General features: G+C 41.6%; 1 long non-coding RNA gene across 1 annotated transcript; it reads left to right on the forward strand.

The window, feature by feature from the left end:
* Positions 1-5,297: 5,297 nt before the first annotated feature.
* Positions 5,298-8,572, forward strand: LOC120260883. The gene is made up of 4 exons (XR_005536522.1): positions 5,298-5,334; positions 6,523-6,737; positions 6,910-6,990; positions 8,459-8,572. It is a non-coding gene; the product is annotated as an uncharacterized LOC120260883 (long non-coding RNA).
* The last annotated feature ends 2,689 nt before the right edge of the window (positions 8,573-11,261 follow it).

Here is an 11,261-nt window from a genome sequence, read left to right on the forward strand (position 1 = left end):
GTTATCCTATTTGTAGTTCTGTATTACTGTTCATATTCTGCTTGTTAGGGTTGACTCTGACTAGGTTAAATCTGAAGTCTTGCACCCAGTGGGGCCCACTCCCATTGGATGCGGCTGATCTATCAGCGGGCCCGGCTGTGGGGCTGGGGCGTGACATATTAAAGTTGTATCAGAGCTATTGTTAGATGTCACCCTACTGATTTAAATTCTGTCTATCTTTGAGAGTTCTTTATGAGAGTGGGTTGGGTAGTGTAACATGTTCTAAAGTTCTGTCTGTCTTTTAAACTGCAAGAATCATGCCAAGAGGGAGATGATGACCTCGCAGAGGGCCTGCAATCCCACCCTCAGAGCCCATACAGGAGGAGCAGGAGGCTCCTGATTAGTTGGATGAGGAAATACAACAGGAAGAGCTGTCGGATCTCGCTTCCTTGACTGGCATTATGAGAGAGATGATGTTGTTGTTATGCACTCAGCGTCAGCAGCATACTTCTGGAGGTGACCAAGACTTATCGGCCGAGTTCGGACGTCACGCGCCACCACAATCCCATGGACTACTGACCCGACAGTAGCCGGTTATTGGGTCAGTCAAATAGAGAGGACCTTCCGAGCGATGCAGTGCCCAGATAGAGACAAGGTCAGGTTGGGCACTTTTATGCTATGGGATAGTGCAGCGCAGTGATTTGAGAATGAATTGAGCCTCAAGTGGAAGAATTATTTCAGGACCTGGAAGCAGTTCAAGGAAACCTTCTACGCCAAGTATTTTCCTATGAACCGACGAGCACAGATGGAGAGGCAGTTCCTTAATCTAAAGCAGGGGTCTTTAAGTGTGGAGGAGTATGAGGCTGAGTTTGACAGGCTGTCACAGTTTGCTTCGACCTTAGTGTTAGATGAGAGTAGCAGGACCAAGCGCTTCGTAGATATCTTAAAGACCCACATCTGGCGAGCTATCGTACTATTCCTGAGCCAAACTTATGCTGAGATTATTGACATCGCTAAAGAAACACGGAGATCACCCTACAGGGAGGCACGGCGGCACGCGAGCACCCGACGGCACCGGTAAAACCCTCAGAAGAGGCAGTCTTCCGGGAGTAACTCAGGGTATTCTAAAGGAGAGCACCAGTTGCAGCCTTATAGCAGACCCCTGAGATCATCATCAGGTTCTGGAGGCAGGAGATCTTTTGGGAGTGTGGCTCAGGGTGTTCAGTGTCTTACTTGTGGGGGAAGCCATTCTCAAGCGGAGTGCCGGCGAGCTGCAGGCGCATGTTATCGGTGTGGTAGTAGGACCACTTTGTCGCTCAGTGCTTGTAGAGTCCGCCTTAGCCCCAGGGTGGCGATAGGACTTATAGTGCACCTGTGGAGCAGCCTAGATCGTCTGATGAGTCACGACACACAAGCGTTCTAGGCCGACCTTAGTAGAATGCCTCAAGGGGTAGGCCAGGGAAGGGGCCTATGCCAGACCAGTCTTCTTCCTCTTCTTGTCCAGCAAGCCGTGGTAGGTTAGTCACTCAAGAGTGAGTCTTTGCTATGACACAAGAGGACGCTGAGGCATCTCACGACGTTATAGCAAGTATTATTTCAGTGCATTCCTGTTATGCTTGTGCTTTGTTTGATCCTGGTGCTACACATTCTTTTGTGTCATCTTCGTTTGCTCGCAAGAATTCTCTGTATGTTGTGGATTTGTCGCATGTTCTGTGTGCTGCCACTCTTATTAGCGCGTTGAGAACCGTTAATCGGTTAGTACCAGCCTGTTTTGTTATCATTGAAGGGAGCGAGCTGTTCTGTTATCATTGAAGGGAGCGAGCTTTTTACCGATTTGCACTTGATGGAGCTACGAGACTATGACGTCATTTTTAGCATGGACAAGCTTTCTTCAGTGTTCACTGCGGTGGACTGTCCTGGGAAGAAAGTCCACTTCTTGTTTCCTGACCAGGTAGATTTCACCTTCAGTGGCCGTAAGGGGTACACCCTAGCTCGAGAGATCTCTTCTCTACAGGCCAAGAATGCGATCGAGCAATGGTTGCGTTGGCTTTCCGGCCTCTGTCTCGGAGGCCACTCGTACTGGATGTATAGTAGCAGATGTACCAATAATTGTCAGTGAGTTCTCTGATGTTTTCCATGAGGATCTTCCCGGATTACCTCCTGTGAGAGAGATGGAGTTTGCCATCGACCGGGCTCCAGGCACAGCTCTAATATCTAAGGCACCGTAGCGGATGACACCCACAGAACTGAAGGAACTGAAGAAGAAACTAGAGGAACTATTGGAGAAAGGGTTTATTCGATCGAACATGTCACCTTGGGGAGTTCTGTTTTTCAAGAAGAAGGATGGATATCTGAGACTGTGTACGACTACCGTGAGTTGAACAAGGTAACGGTCAAGAATAAATACCCTTTGTAGAGGATTGATGATCTCTTGGACCAGTTGCAAGGAACTCAAGTCTTCTCCAAGATTGATCTGCGATCTGGATATCATCAGGTTCGAATCAAGGGTGAGGACATCCCGAAGAGTGCTTTCCGTACGCGATATGACCACTATGAGTTTCTGGTGATGCCTTTTGGTCTGACGAATGCCCCAGCGGTATTCATGGACTTGATGAACTGAGTATTTCGTAACTACTTAGATCGATTCGTGGTTGTCTTCATTGATGACATATTGATTTACTCGCGAAGCAAGCAACAACACGTGGAACATTTGAGGATTGTACTGGAGACACTGAGACACCATGAGTTGTATGCCAAATTTTCCAAGTATGACTTCTGGCTCGATAGTGTGGCTTTCTTGGGCCATGTCATCAGCAAGGATGGTGTTTCTGTAGATCCCAAGAAAGTGGAAGCAGTCGTGGACTAGAAGAGACCGAGCACGGTTAGGGAGATTCGGAATTTTCTCAATTTAGCTGGCTACTATCGGAGGTCTGTGCAAGACTTCTCTCGATTAGCAGCACCGTTGACGAGACTGACCCAGAAGGGTACCCGTTTTACCTGGACTAAATCTTGCGAGCAGTGTTTCTTGGAGTTGAAGCGTAAACTCGTATCTACACCAATCCTTGCCTTGCCAGAAGTGGTTGTGGATACGTAATCTATAGTGATGCTTGTGAGACAGCCTTGGGGTGTGTTCTGATGCAGAATGGTCGAGTCATTGCCTATGCTTGAAGGCAATTGAAACCTCGTGAGGAGAATTACCCCACCCATGATTAGGAGTTGGCAGTAGTTGTTTTGCACTGAAGATCTGGAGGCATTTTCTGTATCGGGAGCCTTGTGAAGTGTACATTGACCATAAGAGTCTAAAGTACATATTCACCCAGAAAAAGCTAAACATAAGGCAAATGCGGTGGTTGGAGCTGATCAAGGACTATGACCTTAGTGTTCACTATCATCTAGACAAAGCCAATGTGGTGGCTAATGCGCTAAGCAGGAGGCATAATTATGGAACCGCCGCGGAATTGACTGAGCAGAAACCACTTCTAGAGACGATGAGAAGGTTTGAGTCGGAGGTTGTTCCCCTAAGCTCCGAGGTTAGTCTAGCCAACATACACATCCGACCGAATTTGTTATAGAGGACCAAAGAGACTCAGATGTAGGACCCTAAATTACAAGAAATATGTGCTAAACTTCAGCAAGAAAAGTTATCTCAGTTCCGAGTGTATGAGGATGGTACCGTCAGATTTTTAGACCACATTTGTCTACCCGATGATCCTGATTTGAAGAGAGATATTCTAGAGGAGGCCCATTACTCGAGCTATATGATCCACCTTGGAGGTACGAAGACGTACAGAGAGCTCAAGGAACATTTCTAGTGGAACAACATGAAGCGAGAGATAGCTACATTCATTGCCCAATGTCTTACTTGTCAGCAGGTAAAGGCAGAGCATCAGAGACCCGCAAGTTATCTCCGGCCATTACCGATGCCAGAGTGGAAGTGGGAGCACATCATGATGGATTTTGTGACTGATTTACCCCGTACCCGGCGAAAGCATGAGTTTGTGTGGGTGATTGTGGATCGCCTAACCAAGTCAGCACACTTTCCGCCTTTGAAACCTGGTTTGGGTCTTGAGAAGCTAGCCGAGTTGTACCATGAAGAGATTGTTCGACTGTATGGCATTCCGGTGTCAATCACATCTGATCGTGATTCGAGGTTCATCTCAAGATTCTGGAGGAGTCTACAGTCAGCTTTGGGCACCAAACTAACGTTCAGTATAACTTTTCATCCGCAGACAGACGACCAGTCGGAGAGAACTATTCAGATTCTGGAGGACATGATTCGGGCATGTGCCCTCAACTTTTTTGATTTATGGGACCGCTATTTGCCTTTGATGGAGTTTGCTTACAACAACAGTTTCAAGGCTTATATTCAGATGGCACCATACGAGGCTCTTTATGGGCGGAAGTGTCGATCTCCGGTGTGTTGGAGCGATGTGGGAGAGTGGAAGCTACTGGGTCCAGAGATGTTGCAGATTGAAGAAGAGAAGGTGAAACTGATCAGGAAGCGATTGAAGACTGCTTAGAGTCGACAGAAGAGTTATGCAGACAAGCGCCACTCAGACCTAGAGTTTCAGGTTGGCGATTCAGTTTTCCTGAGGATATCTCCTATGAAGGGCATTGTGAGATTTGGAAAGTGTGGGAAGCTCAACCCCTGTTATATCAGACCTTTTGAGATTGTGAAGCGAGTTGGAGCTGTGCTTATCGCTTGGCCTTACCACCAAATCTAGCATAGGTTCACAATGTCCTATCAGATCCATCGCATGTCATTTAGCATGAACCAGTGGAGCTTCAGAAGAATTTGTGCTATGAAGAGTAACTAGTGGAGTTTCTAGCCTACAGAGAACAACAACGAGGGAATCAAGTAGTTCCATTGATCAAAGTTAGATGGAGCAACTACTCCAGTGATGAAGCTACTTGGGAGCGAGAGGCCGATCTGAGTGAGCACTATCAAGAGTTGTTCCAAGACTCTTGATGCAAGTTTAGAGGACTAAACTCTATTTGTGGGGGGAGGGGGATTGTAATGTCAATCACCTTGGTTTGTTGACCAAGTTGATCGAAGTTTTTGTTTCTCTATTGACCATTGACCGAGCCCTTCGTTTCCTAACAAGGTTTCATCTCAAGCTGGCTTCTCACCCTTGAGCTCCAGTCTTGTCGGGGTTGGTGGGAGAGTTTTCAAGAGCAAAGGTATCCTTCTTCTCCTCCTCCTCCTTCTTCTTCTTCTTCTAAATAGCAACCTTCCCTTGGAGTTTCAGACTAAAGAGACCAGCGGTGAGGAGGATCTCGGAGTCGCAGCACTTTCTGTTCGGCAACGGCGAGGTAGGTTGGAGTTTCATCGATTAATTCTTCTTCAAGCTTCAGGTTAGCATCTAGGTTGTTTGTGGATGAAGTTTCTTGTTAGATCTTTCTTCTAAACTTGGTAGTGAGTGTTCTTGTGGATTGGTTGTGCTGTTTCCATGTCTTGTTGAGACATACACCTTAATCTTTTGGTTTAGATGTATATCTTGGTTATAATTCTTGTAAGCTTTAACCTTGGTTTTATGCATCCTTGAAGCCTATTTGGTGGTTGTTTGTGTCCAGCTTGGTTGATCTGTTCTGTCAGCATGCTTAACTTTAGAGAGTTTCTTATTTGATTATCTTGCTTTGTGAGTATATGTATATGTATATATCCCTGTATGTGTAAAGGGAAGTATGCATGAGATCTTAATCTTTATTCCCGATTTTATTTTTGTTAAAAGCATGACTTTCTTTCTAACACCATTCATGCTAGTGGTGATATTTATACATATGCCAATTTAAATATGCATGACTATTCTGTTACTTTGTTTGCTTTGAAACTTTTTAATTGTGAGTAAATGGTTGTAAGCCTAAGGTTGTGTTAAGCTTGCAGACTTAGTCAAATTTTCTGGTTACTTTTCATGTGTCATCTAAAACTTTGAGTTAGCAAATGAGAACCTTTTGAGTGGGAGTAAACCTTGCTTGTAAACTTGGAAATTTTGAGTGTGTAGCCATTATGATTCGGTTGTTATTATTATTCACACTTTTGTCTAAGCATGACATCTTGTAATCATAACATGATAGTGTATTATTTTCTTAAGTATTTAATTTGTGGTTAAGGTAACCTGATGCTTTAGTTTTGTTTGAAATCTTAATTATCTAAACTTGGTGTTTAATGATTGGTTTGGTGTTTTACTTAGTGTTTCCTTGGGTTTAGTTGTAGTTTGAATGATTGTAAATTCTTCCTCCGGGGCTCTAGTTGTAGTTAGGCCCAGCCCAAGACTTAATTCTAAGTATAGCTTTTGTTGGTTAGATTTTGTAGCGAGCCCTTGTTCGCGAGACTTGGTAAACCTGACTCTGTGGCTCGGAGCCAGGTAGGCTCTCGCACCCGTGTATTCCTGTATTTCTGACGGTTGTTATTTATTTAATTATTGAATTATTTAGTAAGTTAATTAATTTATTTATTTACTTACTTGTCATTTATTTTATTTATTTATTTAATTAATTGCATTATTTATTAGGTATTTCCTCTGTCTGTATTTCGTATTTCAGCGGTTTTAGTACATCTCCATTCCTGGCTCGCCCAGCTAGGAGGAGTAAGTCTTAGCCTTGTGCACATGTTATCTGTAGTAGCGCTACCTTGCGACTGCGGTCGAAGATCCGGCTACGGCTGTTGATATTCTGTTCTGTTCTGTTCTTTTTCGACTTCACAGTCGATGTTCCACCTTCATGCTGTTGATTCTGTTATCAGTCAGGGAGATGTACACGTATGTGTTTTGTGTATTTTTCATAGTTCTGATTATTTCTATATTCCAAGCAATTTTCTATATTTCTGTGCAAATTTCTATATTATTCTGGAATACCTGCATTTCTGTATTTGTTTCTGCGATCCTATTGGGCCGTTGTGGCTCATGCACTCTGTGAATTCTGTTCTCGCAGGAGAAGATCAAGTCTAGGATCGGGGAGTGTCTGGGAGTATTTTCTGCTTTTAACAGTACCTTTGTAGTGCATTTTATCTGTGTGAGTAAGGCTTGTATTCTGACTGTATTTGTGATTTGCAAACTATTTGGTTGTCTCGTGATTACGTAGATGCTAAAAAGCCGTACTTGCATCATTTCAGTTTATTTTATCCTATTTGTAGTTCTGTATTACTATTCATATTCTTCTTGTTAGGGTTGACTCTGACTAAGTCAAATCTGAGGCCTTGCACCCACTGGGACCCAGTCCCATAGATGCGGCCGACTGCATCGTGAGCCTCGCTTGTGGGGTGGGGCATGACACTTTTGCCTCCTTGATTTACCTCGGCACCAACTCATCCTATAAATTCACCACCAAGACCCTCTAACCTGCTTGGTACATACCATGGATCTCCTACACCACTACATCTAACCTCTCCTAACTTTCCTATCGTCAACCTTGAACGACAACCTACATGTCAAATATGCACTCGAGTGGGTCATACAGCTATATCCTGTTAGTATCATTTTGGTCGTTCAGATACTGCTTCACCTCCTTCTACTTTTCAAGCATATGTTACCATCTCAACTATGCCTGCTTCTTTGATAGATTGGTTTCTTGACTCAACTGTAACTCATTATGTAGATCTCAATAACCAATCTACATTTGCCTCCCATAATGGTACCGACCAACTCCAAACTAGAAATGGTATGGGTATGCATATTCAACACATTGGTTCCTCTACCTTCTCACTTCCAAATCACAGTATTACTATTTCAAATATACTTTATGTTCCTATGTTTACCAAAAATCTTCTAAGCTTTTCACAATTGCTTCATGATAATGATCTCACAATTGAATTCTTCTAATTCTTGTGTTTTTCAGGACCACCACACCAACACAATTCTTCTACAAGCCAAGAGCATTAGCTGATCTATCTTGACTCAAGCTTCCTCTCATCAACGACTCTCTCTCTCTCTCTATCTCTCCTCGAACCTTTCTTGGTGAACATGTGTCAACTAATGTTTAGCATGCTTGTTTTATCCACCCCTTCTTCCTTTACAACCTTTGCATCTTCTTAGTGCATATCAATTACTCATTTCTTCTAAGTTATCATTTTTGTGGTGATCTGCTCTATGCCAAAAAGCTCGACAAATTACCCTTTTATGTCTTCTACTTCTACTTCTCGTGCATCTCTCGATGTTATAAATTCAGATGTTTGGGTCATGCACCTTCATTATCAAGAAATGGATGTCATTATTATGTCATCTTTATGAATGATTTCTCTCATTTTATCTAGATGTATTTTCTGCACACCAAAGATGAACTACAAAAAATCATCTCTCTCTTCAAAGCTCAAGTTGAAAACTTCCTTCAAACCCTATCAAAGTTCTACGAACCGGTGATAGTACCGAATATGATAAGTGCTTGTGTTTGCATATTATTGAGCATATTTTACTTATAATGAGTATTGCTTTTTATTAGGTTTTATGGCTCATTAGTGTGTTTTTATGTTCTTTTGTGTATTCAGGGTTGTGGAGGTAGTATAAGAAGAAAGGAAGCGAATATAAATCATGAATGCAGTTTTTGAGTATGATCTTGTGTGGAACAAGTGTCAAAACATAAGCCATGATCATACACATGAGGGTGTGTGCCAACTTCAAGAATATGCAAGTCTATCTACAAATTGGAAAAGCACAAAGGCAGTCACAAACTCGTGTTCCTGCTTATGTAGAGTTTTCGAGAGCATCATTTGACATGACCTACCGCACGAGTGTGTGCCCAACTATGTGGCCTCAAGGGAAGAAAAGGAATTCGGGAATCACTGCAGTAGTTACTGTAGTAATTACTATAACTAAGCACTTTTCACAAATACTATAGCAATTACTGTTCACAAAATGCAAAATTCAGAAAACCTGAGAATCCACATGCCTGTGTGGAAAATCCATAGGAGCGTGTGAAATCCTAAATTCAGACATTATAAAATACCACCTCGAAGAGTTATTTTTTTGAAAGTCTTTTTCCTATCTTTTTGGAGAAAGCACGGCTAGGGTTTAGAGGAGGTTTTTCACCCGGGGTTTTTGGAACGTTTTCTACCGGGTTCGACATCGATTTCCTTCGGAGGACTTTTTATTGGGGAGCTTTCGACAGTATTATTTCTGCGAGGTGTGCCCTAAGCTTGATAGAGGAGTCCTTGGAGAAGGAAAAGCGGCTCTTGGAGACTATCATCACGGCTAACAAGGGGGTTATTTTTATGAATAGTTTGCTTTTATCTTTGATTTATTCTTTGATCATTTATTGCTCCATGAAGAGCTAACCCCTAGTAGATTCTTCAACTTGTAAACCCTAGGATGATTTTGTTTCATTAACTTTTATTATGAACTTGTAAACACTAGGGTTGAGAATCCATCTAGGTATCCTTTTGAATGAATGATAGCTTCATTAGGATTAGACTTAGCAAGATTGAAGAGGGTTGAGAGGGTGAGTCGAGAGGTAGCGTAGCGTCCCCTTTCCCTTCCAGTGTGATTTATCCTATCTCCACATTCCATAAGTTCTTTACAAACACAAATAGAGTGAAGTGTTGATAGATCTCCTTCACTGAGGCTTTATTGTGCAAGCACAATAGAGTGAAGTGTTGAGAGATCCCTTCAGCTGGGGCTTAGTTGTAATTAGGGGTCTTTCATTTGGACCAAAGGGTTAGATCTAGATTTGGGAATAGGGTTTATCACTTGAAGTCCATAGAACCCCAAGTAGTCCCACGCAGTATGAGGTGTTGAGAGTATTCCTTTCCACCGAGGCATACATAGAGGGCTAGTCACAGTTGACCTTAGATTTGGGATTGTGTGCTTTTGGATTTCCACGACTCTTTGAAACTTAATTAGGGAAGCATAATATTAGTCTTGCACTTGAAACAATAGTCCTAGGAAGAGTACTATTCAAGTATTCCGCTTTATCATTGACTATTTCCTTCTCTTTACCTTTTGCTTTATTTTGTTTCTTTATATTTTATTAGCAACCAAATTATATTCACCAATTGATAGGTCACTTAGCTAGTTAGCAACATTACTTGTTTCTAGAGCCTATTCTCTATGGATTCGACTACCCACCTATTTGGGTACTTTATTACTTCGATAACCCGTGCACTTATGGCACATACACGTAAAGGGTGTGTCATAATACAAGCCTATTCTCCATTCACATCCTTAAATAACTCACCAAACAACTACTTTTTTTACCACTCAACAAAATGGCGACATTGAATGCAAACATTGTATATCGCTGACTTAGCCCAAGCAATTATATCACATGCCTCTATTCCTCCTCATTTTTGGAATGGCATCTTTCAAAGTGTGATTTTTCTAGTCAATCTCCTACCATCTTCCTCTCCTCCACTCATCTCTCCCTACACCAAACTCTTACATTGTACACTCCAACAATTTTAAAATCATTTTTTTAACTAGGATTGGTGAGCAGTCCATAAAATCAAATCATAAAATCATATAGTAGAATCATAAGATTTTACAAATCACTGAAAAAATAGTGTGTATACACACACACACGCACACAAATATATATGAATTAATATTAGATAAATTATAAGTTTGCATTTGTAACATATATAAGACTTGAATCTTATTGAAAGTAAAACTACAAACAAGAATTGGTATTTGTAATAAACATTTATTCAAAAAATGGTAGTTGTAACATATATTTATTCAAGAATTGGCAACATTGACTACAAGAATCTACAAACAAGAATTGGCATTTGTAAGTGATAGGGACGCAAGTATACGTGTCGATCGCATAGTTGTAGTGTGCATAAAGCAGAGTGTCGATCCACAAGGAATAAAGTGAATACTAGTAATAGCCTTAATTCTAAAAAATAGCCTAACTAATAAAGTGATGTATGTGTAAGCAAAGGAAGAAAAAAATAAGAAATACTGTGAGAAACAGGAGAGAAACCAAGGGAAGAAATGATGTCCGGGCATAGCATCCCTCTAGGGTTATAAAGTACAGGACAAAGATTGTTTAAGTATGCAATCTTATATGAACCGAGAGATTTTCAAAATTATACTAAACCCCAATGTCTCAAGTGAAGAGTAACTGAATAGATGCAAGGCTAATACAGACATCCACACAATCGTATTAATACTCTATGAAACCTCACTTTGAGTTAATCACAATCTCTTAAGTAGATAATCTCCTTCAAAGAAAGAGATTACAACTAATCCGAATACAGAGTAGATATGTGATTTCTTCTAAAATCTACTCCACATGATTGCAAAGAGCACTGAGATTATCATTAACTCACTCATGAGAATTGAGGAGACCGA

This window comes from Dioscorea cayenensis, chromosome 5, assembly GCF_009730915.1.
Source record: "Dioscorea cayenensis subsp. rotundata cultivar TDr96_F1 chromosome 5, TDr96_F1_v2_PseudoChromosome.rev07_lg8_w22 25.fasta, whole genome shotgun sequence".
Taxonomy (NCBI): domain Eukaryota; kingdom Viridiplantae; phylum Streptophyta; class Magnoliopsida; order Dioscoreales; family Dioscoreaceae; genus Dioscorea; species Dioscorea cayenensis.